This window comes from Ips typographus, linkage group LG1 (assembly GCF_016097725.1).
Source record: "Ips typographus isolate SLU linkage group LG1, UJ_Ityp_2.0, whole genome shotgun sequence".
Lineage (NCBI taxonomy): Eukaryota > Metazoa > Arthropoda > Insecta > Coleoptera > Curculionidae > Ips > Ips typographus.
In genome coordinates, this window is record NC_138422.1 from 13757831 (window position 1) to 13774635 (window position 16805).

General features: G+C 31.1%; 1 protein-coding gene across 6 annotated transcripts in view; it reads left to right on the forward strand.

The window, feature by feature from the left end:
• The window catches only part of for (cGMP-dependent protein kinase for), a 113902-nt gene that overhangs the window by 68628 nt on the left and 28469 nt on the right, over positions 1–16805 (forward strand). Inside the window, exon 1 of one of the 6 annotated variants that reach the window (XM_081995806.1) lies at positions 6768–7017. The exons of the other annotated variants lie outside the window; for them this stretch is intronic. The gene's annotated coding sequence lies outside the window, so the exon portion shown is untranslated. Of the gene's footprint in view, positions 1–6767; positions 7018–16805 lie in introns of those variants that run through there. 6 annotated transcript variants of the gene reach the window in all.

Genomic DNA, 16805 nt, shown 5'->3' on the forward strand with positions numbered 1-16805 from the left:
GTGTTAGTTTAATGGAATAGTTTTGGGGATGAGAGAGCTTGTTTCGCCCTTAGCTTCGACGCCACAAAAAAAATACAATTTCAGAGCAAATTTCCAAAAGTCCATATTTTTTACACAAAAAGGGTAAAAACTTTACTCTAAAAAGCTCTAATTTGAGCAATTTAAAAAAAAATACATGTCAATAGTAAAACCATTTTTACAAATAATTATAATCTCGAAGGAATGACTCAAATTACCTCTAATGATATCTAACGGTTCTCAACACCGTTATTTAACAAAACGTACATTTTAGGAGTCTTTAAAAAGGTTTTTATTCTCTTTTTGAACCTAGAAAATACTGGCTATAGTATGCCATTTATGTTTGGGTCATCCTGTAGATTTTGAGATCCCCATATCATCGTGCTTTCAGTAATGCTGTCGCCATCTGGTTGTGGTAACAGTAATCAACACAAATTGTACTGTAGTAGTTTACTTTGAATCAGGTACGTATTCTTTCAGTTCGGTTATTGGCCGCAAGATGGCAATACACCGTTTCCAGTAACAGTTCGAATCGGTACTACCTAGATTTGTGTATAGTACCATGGTGGTACCCGAAGTGTATCTTTCGATGTCCTTTCATAGATGGCTTTATTATCAAGATATAAGAATTGAAATCAGTTTTTAATATTTCTTGTTAGCTACGACATTTGGTTTCACGATTAGTTATAGGAAAATAATATTAACAAAAAACTCTATTTTGTAAAGTTAACATGATCAAATTTTATAAAAATTAATACTTTTATTAGTACTAATAGTTAATATATTAAATTTATTATAAACTATCTGATTTATCATTGAAAAAAGTTATTTATGTTACTCGACAAGTGTCAGTTATGAAGTTTTTGTCATCTTCGTCTGGAGCATTGATTTGCAATAAATTGTTCTCTTACACCAATAGTATGTAAGTATTATCGTTCACTTTTATATCTTTTATTTTGTTCTTTCTTATTGCTATCTCTTTTCAAAGAAAAAAATACAATTATTGAGGAATTAGAAAAAATGAATCAAGATACGTTTTTTGTAGTTTGTGTTTTAGTAACTACACAAGTCAAAAAGTTGTGCCAAAAAGTGAGAAAAAAAATAAAAATTCCTATGATTAGGATACTTATTTGTATTTATGCTAATTTTAGACTAAATCCTACTTTTATTAATATCGCTGAGATCAGATTACAGTACGTCAAAATACAATAAATATCTCTCTAATTGTATCTTTTCGACGCAATTAATAAGCGAGTTACTATCTTGCTATAAATCACTTTTGTATGAGATCTTTAGACCCAAATTTTTACAATAAAAATTGTGAAGTGCTTGTTACATAAATCTGAGATACACAATACAACACTTAAGTTTTTTGTGCATTTTGTAATAAATTAGCTTTGGTGGACATTTAAATCCAAACCAGTATTCCATCGCTATCGGTAAAGTATTCCGTTCTCAGTGTTTTACGACTTCGCCATCCAAAGCCGACTCGACCAACATTTTTTCAAACAGCACCGAGACAGCCTTGAATCAGTACCACAAGGTAAAAATTATATGCAATGGGTGGTAGTACGTCCTGGTGGGCAACCGATGGTTTTGCGTTTATGTATACTCTTGTAATTATACCCAATGTAAACAATGCTAAGAGTACATCTTGGAAACGCTGATGACAACCTACAATAAATAAACAGGAAATTAACGTGAAAGTACCGTCCAGATTTTAAAAAAAGATTGCAAAAGTGTTATGTTTTAGTACTTCCTGGCGGATATTATGATCGCCACTCCTTAAATCTCGACCACTCTGAAATGAACCTTAAATTATAGTAGTTATGGAAATCACCCAATTATATTGACAACACTTTGCTGTTTAGACTCTTATGCAAGCCAATAAAAACGTTTTAAGGAATACACAACTTAATGGAGTGTTATTTATGAAATAAGTGTTAATAGTGCAACTTTAAGACACTCAAGTGAAATTTACATACATAGACAACTATAATGCTACAAGAGGATGTTTTAAAAATTGCAGTTTCAACATAACATGCCTGTAAAAAAAAATTAGGGTAAACAGGGAGTGGTATAACGAAAAAATTGTGGTTGTTGGTGGAAATTATAAAATTGGAATTTTTTTCAGAGTTAAAAAATTCAACTTTTACAAATATGTACAAGGTGCCTTTTAGCTTGTAGATATTTAGACTTATTTTATTAATGGATAATTCATCAATATTCAAGGTGTTCCAAATCTAGGTTGTGGTTATTTAAAAAAGAAAATAAGTCTTGCTTACATGTCTTGCTCTATCTTCAACTGTTTGCTCAGTATAACCTGAGAAAAGAAATTGATCATCAATTCGTTGTTGCCACTGATTTCATGTGGATGTCGCAACGCTGGACTCATGAAAATGTTTAAGATGTATTCTACAAGGTGGTCCAGTTGGTATGGATTACTATGGGCGATCTGCGCAACCGTAAAAGTTACAATCTGATTAAATTACAGAAAAGTAGTTAACTTTGATGACAAGTTAAAATCTTGAGAATAACAACTTTAAAAAACATCGTAATTTGTTTTGTTGAAAATGTTTCTTTATTTGTTTAATAATCCGAAAACTTAGATTGTCGTTTTTTACACCACTTTTTTAACTTTTCACCTTTTTACCTTTTTTTTTGACGATAAAGGTTTGCACCCTTAATACCTTGGTTATTTGAAGAGTTACGTCCAAAGAATATTAAGGTTAATACATAATCTAGATTATGGAATTTTTTTCAAAATATTTTCCTTTGTGCTTTCATGACAATTTATGTTTGTATAACAACATTTGCTTTTTTTTATTTAAAATTCATAATTTCATCCTTTTCTTTTATTCTCTATTTGAAAAAAAAAGAACAGATACAGAACTCGCAGTTTTTGAAACTCTAAACTTAATACTGAGAAAGTTCAATATTGTCAGTTTGAGGACAATTTAAGATAAACTAATGAAATACTGGACAGTATACCATCATAGTAACTGGTGCAAAAGCATTGATCAGTAAAACATCGTACAGTTTCTTATAAGACTAAACTTCACTAAATAATTTGTTAAATTATTGTAGTTAATATTTAAACTTTCTGCCCTGATTAAAAAACCTTAATTATCAATTACCACCATCAAGTGAAATTCCCTCTTAACGAGTAATATCACTAGTGCTATTGACAATAAACAAACGGTCCTTTGTTTGAAAATCCGACTAGCACACAAGATGTCATTTTTTTTTATTTAAGAATATCGTCCTGCTCAAACAAAGGTGAAAGCAAAACTGCCTACAAATAATTTGCATGCATTCTTAGAACAAACAGGGAAGTATCCCGCTAAGTGAATGAAAGATCATCCGTGCACAACTAGGAAATGAAAGTTTCTTAATTTGAAGTTGCTGCATCAACCAATAATGGGCAGATCAATGTAGCGTCCCCAGGTTACGAGCGGTTCCGTAACATTAGTAACATCAATTTCGACGACCTTTAGCATTGAATCGAAAGGAAAACCGAAAGAAAGTGTGCAAATTACGATTTCCTGACGGGGAAATGAAATCGAGCCTGAAGTAGCAAATTACCGTGTTTTTTTCTGTGAATAGGGCTTAGAAATTTGCAAAACGTAAATTAAGTTAATGTCTTCTTAGAGTAGTATGGAAATGAAGTTCTGATGCGTGAATTCAAATTGGCGAAAGCTTTAATAATGTTGGTTAATCTAAATTAACATGTTAATGTTTCAAGTTTAAGCTGATAAAGTTAGTAGGTACTTTGGTTCATAAACAAAATATGCAAACATAAATTTCATACTAAAATGGTAAAAAAAATTGTTCAATAATCATAAAATCGTAAACATCTTTTAACATTACAAATTTTCTCTTTTATTGTTTAAATTGAAAGTTCATTTACATCAACTGTAAGTGCATTAATATGTTAGCACAATGTTTGTCTTCTTAAAATGATGCAATAGTAACAAAAACCATTACAAAGCATAGAACGCAATTTTATCTTTTATTTGCATAATTAGTACTGGCACTTTCACAGCATTTTAAACAAAAATGAAGAAATAACGTAGAGGATGTTTGCTAATTATTGTTTTATTGGAAAATATATACATTTTCTTGTCGATTGGGATAACAGTGGGCCGAGTCGATATATCTTTTTTTTTCTTTCTTTAAGTTAGTAAAATGGAAGCAAAGTTGCGTTACATCCGAAAATATCCGACAAAAGCTGAAATAGTCCAATTTATTTTTTATTTTTTTACCACCTTATTATTGATTATTTCGGAAATTCAATGGAAGCACTTTTTACACTCTCAACTTAGAATTCGAACCAAATTGGTAGAATTTGTCAGTTTGGCAATATTGCCGAGTCAATTCGAAACAAATTGGAAGTAATTGTCAATTTGGCAACATTGACATATCAATTCAATCGAAATTGGTACAATTTGCCAGTTTGTCACAATGCACCAACATTGTAGAATTTGTCGGTTTGGCAATATTGCCAAGTCAATTCCACCCAAATTGGTAAAATTTGTCCGTTTGACAACATTGCCAAGTCAATTCGAACCAAATTGGTAAAATTTGTCTGTTTGGTAACATTGCCAAGTCAATTCGACCAAATTGGTAGATTTTGTCAATTTGGTAACATTGCCAAGTCACTTTGAAACAAATTGGTAAAACTTGAAAGTTTGGCAATATTGCCAAGTCAATTCCACCCGAATTAATCAAAATGTGTCAGTTTGTCAACAATGCCTAGCAAATTTTACTTTTTGTCACTGATTTTTGACTGCAATTTTGAGAATTCCTTTTCAGTTAAAGTTGATAAATCCTAATTTTGACCTAGAATTTTATATTGAAACATGTATAATATTTTTAAAAAGCATTTTATATTTTTTAAATTTGTAATCATTATCTTCATGCTTTTCGAGAAGAAGTTCTTCTATTCTTGGGACACCCAGTACAACACTAAAGCCCATTTCATAACTTTATTAAAAATTACTTGGCAATCCGGAACAATTCCGATTTGTAACAAACTGCACAATTTTGCCACTTTGAAATTACCCATTCAATATTATCAACAATAATTCAGTTAGGTAACGCTTATAATCGATTAATTGGCACAGTTTTTTTTACATAAATTATGAAAAAGAACTCAACAATTTTATTAGTTACGCGACTGTTACATTTTTGCATATTACATACTTTTAACTGAACATCAAGAAAGCTCGGACAATGTCTTTTTTTATTGGACACAAGCAATAGTAATAATAACAATAATTAATACCAGGAACCAGAAACACAAGAGCTTGTTACTGCTTCAAATTCACGATTACCGATACAAAGCAGTTACGTAATCGCGGGAGTGAAAGTAATGTTACCTCCTACCAATCTACAGAAAGATACATAAGTAATCGTTTTTTGTAAAATTGAAAGATCAAGGTTCTATTGAATCGATTATTTTTTCTATTCGGTATGTTACAGGTAGTTTATGACATGAAAAAATCAGGTAGCAGAGTTTTCATTGTTTTTTTTTGTATAAACGTCTTTTTTGTAAACAACTTAAAACAATAATTGCTTTTGATGAGTAAGCTCCTTTTGTAATAAACTTGAACTGTATTTTTTGTATTAAGGTCACGGGCTACCAGATCTGCAATTAGTTATTATGTAAGTTAAATTATACTAGTAGGAAGAAGATTATTTGGTTTTTTTAGTAGGGAATGATGTTGAAGATGCGAAATGCCGGGATTAGATCACCGATTTTGATGAAAGGTGTTAAGTGGCATCCAAGTTAACTAATAAAGCAAAAGGTTATAAGCTATTAAAATGCTTAGCAGTTTTATTTTTAGAGATGCAGAGTCAGTTTAATGGAGAAAGTTTTAGAGAATTTCCAAATTACTAAAAAAATAAATAGCACCATCTCGTGTTTTTTCAGATTCAACACTCAAAAATTCGACATTTTCTTTACCTAATTGATTTCATGCTTTAAAGCCACGTTCACACGTACTTCTTCCAGATTTATAATATTTTTTTGAACGCAAATTAAGCATGAACTTAGCCACAACTCTGCCACGTTCAAACTGAAGTCTGGTGACTATCATACTCTAAAAATTATGGAGTAGATTCTCATCCTAAAGAGCGTAAACACAAATTCATATCAAAAACCAAAATATACTCACAACAAATTGTACATACGAGTACCTACTCAAGCAATGTATTTTACACAAAATTTTTGAGTATAAACTAAATGCTCATTTTTATTCATAAGAACCAATATCATCTACAATATCATCTGCATATTTTTAGGAGAATACATTTTGAGCAAGATAAAGCACCTCTCTCCTAGATTTTTGCTAAGCTGGCAGTGGTTATGCATTATGTTTCTTTGTAAATGAATAGGGCGAAGAGGACCAATAACAATCTTTTGAATAGGACTAGTAGCTGCCATGTGACTTTCATCCATAGTGGTGTTCAATGTTTGGAAGATTATCTAAAAATTTCAAAAACTAGATTCTACTAGAACTTGGAAAATGTTGAAACTTCAGCATTTTCACAGGATTCGTCTTATTGAGGAATTGATTTTTTGTCCAAATCTTGAGTTCAACTATTTTGGCGTTAGAGCTCCTGTCGTTGCGGGACTTTCCTGTCGCTTATGCTCTTTCTTTTGCCTACTCAGCCTGCCACAATCGAACAGCTCGATATGCTCGATTCTGTTTCTGTTTTCGTTTAGTCACCGGCATACATCTGGTAAGAGAAGGTTGCGCCGATCGCTACCACGACGTTCAAACCGCGTGCAACGCGTTTTCGACACTCAACATATTTTCAGTGTCTTCGGCTTTCTAGCATCTCTTCTGCAGCTTCTTCTTCGCGATTTAGCCGCTTTTTGTTTAGTGCGGGTGCATCGTCCTCCACAGTCCTGGTGAATCGGTTTTTTTCACTTATCATCATCGGGAATCATGCAGTTTCTTGTTGCACCGCCCAACTTCCAACATTGAAAAGGTATGATGACCAGTGGAGTTAAGTTACCACGATTAAGTTGTGTGTAGGTGTTGCAAATTTGGTGATAACATGTTCAATTTGAATCAATAGTCTTTGAAGGCTAAATTTTGCAATTGTGTATGTAATGGTTTCCTTTTAGTGATTCACTGGGTTTCTAAGTCAAGTAAAAGTAAATAATAGGTGTGGATTGTTCAATACTTTCAATGACAAAAGCTTGTTTGGACTGGTTATCAATATAAATGTGTTTTCGGCTAGTTTGGCAGTCACGAGCATAATTAACCAAAAAAAAAATCAGTTAATTTTCAAGGTTGCTATATTTTTACTGATTAGGGTATTTCCTACTTTTTCACTCTCACCATTAAATCTAAAAGCTGTAATAATTTGCTTAAGAACAATATAACTACTGACCTTTTGGAGTAGGTGCGTTCTCGTTAGGTTTAATGAAAATTAGATGCATAATGCATTCGGGTTGTGCAATAAGATTAAATGCATTTAAAGTGTTTAGTGTTGCTGTTGTTTTTGACATTTACCGGGTTGGTAAATTTTCGTGTCGAAAATGGTAAAAGACGGTAATCTGATTGGTGCATCTGTGTCGCAATGACAGCAAATGGATATGTTAATTACGTGGTCGATAAGTTGCGTAAACTACTGAAGTAGAAAATTAACTGAATTTGTATACAGAGATTGTAATAAGTGTATTTTTAGCAAAAGGTTGGTTATTGGTTATTACTCATTTTTACCAAACCAAAATGACCGAGGGGTAAATCACTGGGGCAATATAGTGTACAAACTGTAGGAATTAGTGGGCATCACTTGGGAATTGGCAACATAGTATTATGGAAACTATTAATATTAATAAAATTGTCTAAATTATATTAAGTATAAAAAAAATTATCATTATCACAATAATTTTTTTTTTTGTAAAATTTAGTAATTGTAATGAAATTCGTTGGAAAACAAGGAAGAACTATGAATTTTGCAATTTTACTCTCAAAAATTTTGACTGCCTCTAGCGGCCCTCTAGCGGGAAAACGGTACCACTAACCAATCAATTTTTATACGTCGATGGGAAGCTTATTTCATCGGCTGTCCATCGACATATAAAAGTATATACAAAGTGCTACAAATACACGTGTGTTATTTTCGTTTAGTGACAGGATGCACCACAAACATTTTTTGACTGGTTAAAGGCTAATTTGACTAAAGAAAATTAAGAAAACACGGTGACTCACTAGATCTACCACGACGTAATGCTTGAAAAACTGTTTTTGCAAATGACAATTTTCGTAAGGGTCAAATTTGCCCGAAACACCGCCACTATCCTAATGGGATTTGCGTTATGTTGGCCAGTTAGTGCAAGCGAAAATCGACCTTAATGATTGTATTTCTACAGTTTACTCTAGATTTGGCAATCATTGGGCTAGGTTTGTGCCAAATATCAGGTCCGTATCTGACCTATTTAAAAAAAATTCTTTAAAGATATTACGTAATATCACGTAACAGACATGGGAAACATTTAGTTAGCTTTGGAGACCTCTGGCGAGCAAACGAAGCAACCTATCAACACAGGCGAGCATATTTTTTTGAAAGCCCATTTTATTTTCTATCCATTGACATATAAAAGTCTATACAAAGTATTGTGTGTGACAATAAAGACATTAAAGATCATTAATTCGGTTATTTTGACAGTTACACGGTGGTTGAATGTATCAATTTGAAAAGTGATTTTTTTAAATCAGTGGCGTAATACTAACTTCTTTAATTTTGACAGACAGAATTATAAGAATTTGTTCCGTTTGAAAACTAGACTTTCTGTCCTTTTTTAGAACTGATTTTTTGACCACGCTGTATTATATATTTTGAAGTTTTTCTGCACCCAATCCTAGAACAAACCTTGCCTAACATGACAAAACACAAAAAACAAGAAAAAAACCTTTCCTGATATGTATAAATTAAAAATATTTTTGAGACCGAAAATATCAAATTTCACATAAAATTGTAAATATCTTAGAAACGGATATTGATAGGTATATGACATTAATACACGAAATATGTCTAGAATTTGACGTAGAATACAAAAATGAAAAAAACATACAAAGTATTTCATTCCGGTTAATTTGTTGCACGCATATTTTCTTATTTTTACTTTTTTTAAAAAAGGTTTTTTTAGACTCTCCAGTTGTGATAATTCAGGAAGTTAGTGGGTATTGTTAGGCTAGGTTAGGTTAGGTTAATTATTAGGAATTACTGGGCATTACTGGCATATTAGGAATTAGTGTACAAAATTTTACTTAGCGGTTTACCCCTCGAAAATGACTAAGTAGGGAAATATACTAATAATGTCATAAAATTATATCCTTAGGTCAAGTTTTTGGCAAATTTTTCATTTAAACCAAAACTAAGACATTTAAAACCAAAATTGATCATTTAACAATTTTATGTTTAGTTTGAGACCTTCGTTTGGACAAGGAAAGATATGATTTAAAAAACATCCGGTAAGGTAGATTAATTAATAGGTACACTATTTTTAAGAAATTTCAATTTCTCATATTTTGTTTATAATACTCTATCTAGTTAAATAATCTTTGATTTCAGTGATATTGTACAGTGTATGTAAATGTCGAGATAGGTTCCCTTGTACTATTTCCTCGACTATTTTATACCACTTGTCAATTTTATTTGAATTTAAGCTATTTATCTAAACATTCTAAATAATACCGAGATAACCTATTGGCTTTGGACTAAAATAAACACATTTTTGTCTTCTAAACCACTAAAATATTTTTGAAAAATAATGCTTTACTCGTTTTAATTTACTGAAAATTACGACTGTAAATTACTAGAAATTAAACTTAACACAAAGTTGGCAATAAGGAAAAATGTCAAGCACAAGTTCCCTGACCTTTGTTTGGTAAGTGACGAATAAAGCCCGCAAAACCCACTGAAACGAGAAAACTAAACTTGACTAGGCATAAACCGTGGTGGGTTTAAACGGCAACGTTTTGCTTCATGAAATAGTCTCAAATTTGAATTTACGGTATTTCTAGTTCTAGTTATTATTGTTCAGACTAAAAAAAACTACCGAAACATGTTTGTAGCATTCCCAGCACGCCATAATTTAATTACCTTATTGCCAGTTGTGAACAAATAATTGCAAATCTAATTAACGTGTCGAGCGTAATGCATGGCTGAGCTATTCTTTTGCTGGTCTAGCTTAAACAACATTCAAGTTTTCATGGGATTTATTTTTAATTCGAAGAATATTGTAGTTATACAAAATGGTGATGAATTTATAAGTGGATGGAGTTGTAGCGGGGCCATCGATAATTTTAATAAATTGGTACAACCATTTATAACCACCAAACCATGAATAAGGAACAAATTTGGCAGTTATCGCTGTCAGATGATCAGATCAAATCAGATTTTTTTTACCATTAAAACAAGAATTTTTCATAAATTTTGTATTTTTATAAGTATTATTATTTACTTACTAACAAGAAATTGAATTTGCAGTGTTTGAAAACTATAAAATACTAAGTAGATGTGTTTCTCGGATGAATCACTCTTTAGAGCTTCATGGACGTTAAGAAACACTTTTATACTTTTCTTACGTCACGTGACAGCTGTCATAACTGTCAAAATCCGTTCACCATTGACCGGAAACTAAAAGGAAGTCAAATAGATGTGTTTTTTGAGGAAATGCACGGTCTTTTGTTTTTTTTTTTTCTTTAACACGATACCTATAGCTTCAGGTATGTACCAGTTGGGCAACTAGATGATGGACGTCAGAATAGGATACCTTAATGACGTTATTTGAGTATTTTTTATACAGGACGATTCAGATTTTAATACACAAACTTTAACCACGTATTCTACGTCCAAAAATAATCCCAGTTTGTTCTATAAACTATATCTCGGAAATGCGTCTTTCAGGAAATACAGGGTTACAAAATTTATTTTTCCTTCAAAACGCTTAATAAAACTTTGTGGTTTTCATAAACATAAAGAGCCGATTATTCGCCAATTAAAAAATTGTTATTATAATAAGTCACCTAATAATTTTTAAGAAAAAAGAAGTTACGCCACTGCTTTTTATAAAAATAAAATTGATTTTTCCATTTCCCGTATAATTTTGAAGGAAAAAGGTCTTTTGGAATTTTTTCTTCCAACGCACCGTTTTTGAGTAATCGAAATTCGAACTTATCGAGGCAATAAACTAATTGTAAGCAACAAAGAACTAAACATTTGATCAAAAATTATAATAATTCTTCAAAATGGTGTCCTTCGATTTCAATGCATTTTCTGCAACGTTTGGACTAAAGAATTGAAGTCTTTTTTTTATATAAATCTTCAACACCCTGTATTTCCTGAAAGTTTATAGAGCAAACTGGGATTATTTTTGGACGTAGAATACGTGGTTAAAAGGTGTGTATTAAAATCTGAATCACCCTGTATATCTTTACTCATGGACAAACAAGGTTTTTCTTGATGGAATGTTGACTTCAAATTGAAGTTAAAGCTTTTTGGAGCTTTTCTACGTAAATGTTACAATTTTTCCTTAACATGCAATAGAACATCTGCAAAAAAATTAACTAAATGCACCCAATAAAAGTTGCGATAAAGTAAACTTACAAACATGTTGAACAAAATCAATCAAAATTGGGAAAAATGTTCAAAATCAAATCAATCTAGCTACTATGCTTATGTTCGCTATTTTCCGAGCTATTTTTATTCAATTTTTTGCTACAAAATCAAACATTGATAATTTTAGTAAGTAGTACATTGAACGCACAATAAATTGATACAGTATGTGCAAGTCAAAAAGCAATTACTAAGATAAATTTAAACGTTTTCTTTTGCGCAACATAGTACTACGCTCTAGTTACTTTCAACAATATTCAGGCGTTTCTTGCAGCTAGAGCAAACATATATCATCCAAAACATAATGGCCAACTTAGAAGGTGTAAACGCCTGACAAATGCAAATTACCTCTATTTTCTACATTTTATGCTTTACCAACTTCACCTTGTAATTGCGTAGAGCGCTTAAGTAATTCGCTTCAATAACCGTCAATATCATCGTTCCAACACTATCATTTACAACCAGTAGCATCAAAAAGTTATTAACGATTACCTGCAATTTGTAATCCCATTGTCCTACATCCAAGAGAAATTTCAACACTACATCAGATAATATCAGGCAATCTACAAGTAATTTTGAGATTCACATAATTATATACGGCTGACTAGTACTTACTAATTGCGTGACGTGGTTTGAAATATTACGTTCTGAAGTGTTTTTTAGTTTAACTCTTTTTTTTTGTAACTGAATCTGTTTAAACGGCCAGTAGTATTTGTTTGTCAAAGTTTCTGTTTGCGTGCAAAACATGCTAATTGGACCCTACTACCCATATGGCGCCCAAATAATCAACCAGTTTACGGTATTCGGGCCAACAAACTACGAATATTAAATTATAATAATGTATACAAACGAAAGTTTAATATTTTCTTAACCATAATAAGAAAATACTTTTGGCAACATAACCTCATAAAAATTCTAGAGCGCTCTCTTCATTGGAAAGCGTCAATTTCTGTTTCCTTGTATATGCGAAACGCACTTCTCTTAAAAAAAACCGAACAGTAATCGCCATTTTTATGCAATTAAACATGCACGTTGATAGATTCAAGTTTCAAGATTAAGGACTATTACCTTAATGGTATCTGGTAGCGCTTTTCTTTTAATGACTGCTTTTTTGTTGCTTTCTATCCATGTGCTTGTGCTGTAAGCGTCTTTATACTAAACTCCACAGTGTACACCCTCATTATGTTTGTTTACTTAAAAAAAGACGGTATACGTAACGTATACGACGGTATGTAATTGTTTATATTTTTATATCAAAATGTAAAAATATATAACTGAACCAAAAAGTATAGAGTGTCCCAAACATCAAGTTTGATTGGAAGTATAGGGATATACACTGTGTCCCATACAATTAAATCTTTTTGTATGAGATATTTTTCAGTTTTTATTTTAAATAGTTCTTAACATCTTATATATTAATAAATTTCTACGTTTAAATCAAGGAACATTTCAAATATTCATATACCTAAACCGTTTCTGAGATATTTAACGTTAAATTGGAGTTTGCAGATCCAAAAACATTAACTGTAATTAACATCTATCCCTAGTAGCACATCATGTTGCTAAAATGTTTTTACAATATTTGATCAATATTGAAACATTGTAACAATATGAATACTGTGTGGAGATAATAGTCGGTCTTGCCCTAGTTTTTGAAGTTATACAGGGTGTTTCAGGTTTTAATATGCCAACTTAAACCACATGTAAAAATAAGTAGGTATAGTTTCCTACACAAACTATTTTCCAAAAATGGTTCAGTGTTGAAAGTTTTAATTTTAGCTAGTTTTAGCACCCCAAATCCAGTAATGTTTTTTTTCTTAAAAATTTAAAATTTTAACTGTTTAGAAAGTTTTTTGTTCTTTCGTATCTGTAACCGTTGTTAAACAAATTGTATTTTTTCAGAAAAAACATCCTAATTTATTCATACTGCACATGAAAAATTGGGATGTTTTTTCTGTTAAATTTGTAATTTTCTCTAAAACTGTGACAGGTACGGATAAAAACCGAGGGAAAAATTAGAGACAAAAAAGTTTCTAAATTGAATGTATAAAATCGTTTTTAATGTACTTTCGGCTGTTTGTTTTTTGGTCAAAAGTTTCTTGAAATACTGTCAGTGTTTGATTCATATCAACAATTGATCGATTTGATTGATTGAACAAGCTGAAAGTGCTCTTTACTTGGTTAATAATTTCTCTCGGGTGCGTGTTATATAAAGTGTAAATTGTTTTCTAAAAATCCAATATTTTCTAGTTGTTATTTAGGTTATTTTTGAATCATGACACATGGATCCGAAATCAAACGTTTTATCAATATTGAAATCGAAAAATTTATATATATTTTTAAAATAAAGATAGACAACATTTCTGAAATATATAAATATAATATTGCCAAAATGATGATTGAAAACATTCTTGCAATATTTGGACAATAAATAAAATCTGTTGTTTTCAATATTGATAAACATTTTGCAATATTGGTGTGCTAAAAAATTTTTGTTACTTGATTGGTGCATTTTTTCATTAAAGTAGGGTTTATTACCACAGGAGCTGTTAAACTGTTTTGACAACTCATCACTGATCTTCGCAATAATTGGAACTGCCAATCTCTGGAGTTATGATTGATTTTTGGACAAGCTACTACTGTTTACAAAACTGAAAATAATTAACCCAATTTACCTAGTTGACAACAAAACAATCAAAGAATTATTTAAACAGTTGAATGACAACAAACACGTGATGTTCTTGACTATAGGAAGTCAAACTGATCATCTGGATAGATCCTACTTGAAACTTTCTTGATTTGTTAGGTTATGTGCGTGATAATTATTTTAATTCAAACAGATAGCTCCACTATTCGAACACGGCGGATATCTCAATTTTAGGCTTGAAACTGGGCCACACCGTCTATATTCCATGTTTGTTATGATTTGACTAGAATTTCGACATCTGACCATTAGGATGTCGAAATTGTGAAGATTTATGGTGTAGGATTTAGATTGTTATCGGCCTGCTGATAGCCATCACTTTCGTTTTAACTGTATGAGTTCGATATGCATCTCAAAAGTCTTCGTTAATCAGCCATTGTGTAGCTTCTGCAATTATGACTGTGTGTAATTGTCACGCAGAGAGGATGAATCGATTCTTATTAGTGTCAAACGGATTTTTTATCGATATTGTTAATCTTCATTTAATTAAAAAAACTTGTATTAAATTAGAATCTCAACATTTTCGATTACATGACTTTCAAATTTCTAAAACATAACAGAAAAACACAAAAAAACAGCAAGTCACGTCATTTCGATAAGTCGAAAATATAAAAAATCACACATCTACAATACAAAATAAAACGGAAATATGGTTTCAACAAATTGGTTCACAAAAAGAACAAAAAATAAAAACATAGGTTTATTTCTTTTAATTACCCTAAACCATCCAAATAAGCAGCTTATGTAACTGACAATTTTAAATTTATATAGATTGTTACTACTTTATGAATTTTAGAGTTGTTTAAGAAAATAAATTCAAATTTTGATAATATTTTTGATACTTATTTTTGATACTACGTTTTATTTTTAATGGGTCCACCAAATTTTTTATTATAAGTTTAACGATTGACAAACAAAAGAAAATAACACTCTGTAGATTCTTACAACTGTATAGGCAGATTAGGAAAGTTGACTTTGTGCTCAATTAACCTAAGTGTTCACAGTGACATTAGTTTTGCCTTAAGTAACTGCATTAATTACACACAGTTTTAACCTTCTTAATGGTGCATGGGTAATGATGCGGGCAATAAAAATGTGTTAAGAAGTTGGGAGTATTTATGTAAAAGTCTGCAGAAGATCTAAAGAAAAAGTCTTTGTTTTTTAAGCTTGAAGTACCCTCAATACGACGTTACCAGTTAAATGGGCTGCAGATGTAAATAAGTATTTTCTTTGTTCTCAGTGAACTTCGTTATCGTTAAATTTTTTACGAGGCTGGGATAAGTTGTCTTAAGAATACTACACATAAACATTTTAGTTGATGCAAACCGGAAAATAACAGAATTGAATAGTTGGAAACGGAACTGCAGCAATCAGTAGAAAATATAGTTCAAGGATAATTACCAATTAAATGCTACAAAATATTGCTAGTTAAAAAAAATTCGGCCATGATAATGAAGGTAAGTAAGAAGAATCTCACTTCCTAAAATTGTATGTAAATCTGTACTGAATATTGATAAATTTTTTTACTTGTAAAACTACTGTTGGCACCCCTTAAATATGTTTTTTTTATTATTTGGTTTCTCGTTTACTCTTGACAGATATAGAAAAAGCCTGGTGGCTAATATCAATAAGCTATATTCAAGTAAATATTTTCTTAAAGGTGCATGAACGTCGAGTTCATCGTTTTGTTTATTATGAAGTTTCTCAAACGGGATGTTAGGTTATTCTTATAGCTCATCGGTTTTTCCTACTTCCGCAATTACCACACTCATAAACTCTGTATAATCGGTTGTTTAGATCATGTAACTAAATAAGATTGCATAGAAAAAATTAGGAAACTAGGTTTTAGAATAATTGTATCGCGTTAAGTAGATGTTTTGTTTTTTTTAGGAACCCAAAGGTTCTTTAATGTAGCATTGCGTTGCAGTGATGGTACAAACTATTGTTGCTCGATTATTGACAAAAAACTGCTCGCATTATTTGGTTGAATAATAACAAAACATTTGGAACGTGAAAAATTTATTAAAACGCAGAAAAGCCTTGAACTTATTAAAAAAGCGGAAAAGACTATAGGTATAAAACTTACTCATAAAGCTGTTGAATAAGAATAATGTGAAAAATTTGTAAAAGTTATGGTAGGAAACTGTGTGGATTTAGTTAAACTGTTTTGCTGTGCTAAATTTGTTATGGTCCGTATATACAGGGGAAAAAACGTTATTGGTGAATAACAGCCAACAAGCCTTCTAAAACATTTAATAAAGATTTTTTCTTTGTTAAATTAAGGAAGCTGTTTAATGGATTGAATCCAATTTAAATTTGGTCATCAAGGTGCTGAAATCTAAAACAACCCAATTCAGTTCATCAGTAAATAAAAAATAAAAATTTTGACGATAGTGTGAGTGTTTTCTTGATTTTGAAGCTTAAAACCTTTAAAGGCTGCAAA